Source organism: Hevea brasiliensis, unplaced genomic scaffold (assembly GCF_030052815.1).
Source record: "Hevea brasiliensis isolate MT/VB/25A 57/8 unplaced genomic scaffold, ASM3005281v1 Scaf394, whole genome shotgun sequence".
In the NCBI taxonomy this organism is placed as follows: Eukaryota; Viridiplantae; Streptophyta; class Magnoliopsida; order Malpighiales; family Euphorbiaceae; genus Hevea; species Hevea brasiliensis.
In genome coordinates this window covers 42,473-43,673 of record NW_026614911.1, presented here as the reverse complement: position 1 = coordinate 43,673, position 1,201 = coordinate 42,473, and positions in this window count along the sequence as shown.

Genomic DNA, 1,201 nt, shown 5'->3' with positions numbered 1-1,201 from the left:
CATCTTGATTTGTCTGAACTTGAGTAGTTGTTGCACTTTGAATAAACTATATTAGTGACACATATTTGAGTTACTTGGCACTATCACTGCACTTAGGTATTTACTTTGGAACTAAGCCACAATTTTTCAAAGTTTACATGTAATGTTGAAAAATTATTTAAGTCCAATTCACCCCTCTTGAATTATTTTTGGGACTACAAGTCTATAACCAAGTGTACTATATAATCGGCCTATGATGCAACTCTTAGGCCGATATAAGTATAGTGTAGTATGCTTGCAATTGGATGAGTTTCATTCTTGGCCCAAGCAAGTGAAACTTGAGTTCCATAGTGCAGAAAATTGAGTAATTTTTTGAGAGCAGTTGTGCTTTGTGCATGATGTGTTAAGTCCTTCTCTTTTTCTTATGGTTTGTATCTTTGAGCAAATTATTGTTTTTGCAATTCAAGCACATTTAGACTACAAATTTATGTATATGGTTTGTTATTTTAATGTCATCATATGTTGGATTAATCATATAAGTCTTGGAGCATATGGGTTATGCATGAATATGGATTATGGTCCATTAATATCCAAACTTCTCAACAAATTTAATTAATAAATTTCATAATATGATAATTTTTATTTATTTGATTTTATAAAAAAATATATAATCACATTAACTTTTTTAAAATGTCAATCACATTAATTTTAATTATTACCTAAAAAATAAAATTTTAGACTATATCATGGCAAATTAGAGTTTTATAATCACATATAAAGGAAAAAAACATCACATAAACCATCGTATATACTATTTTTATTTACATAATGACTCCCTTTTTAATATTGTATAATTTACTAATTTGTTCAATATAATACCTTATACATATATATATATATATAAATACTTTTATAAATAAAAAATCAAATTATGGAATTTATTAATTTGATTAATATAAATTTTACCCATAAAATTTTATGAAAGATTATAATAAAATTATTTTAATTTTTTTATCACGCTAACAAGTATTTAATGAATTTATGAATTATAAATACAAATATAAAATACATTTATAGTACAAATATTTTAATAATTCTATTCTCAATAATTTAGGACACTACACATAGAGGTTATCTCAATAAAACAATTATATTTATTATATTTTAGGCATAATATATGTATATATTATATTTTAAATAAAATATATAATTATGTAAAAGT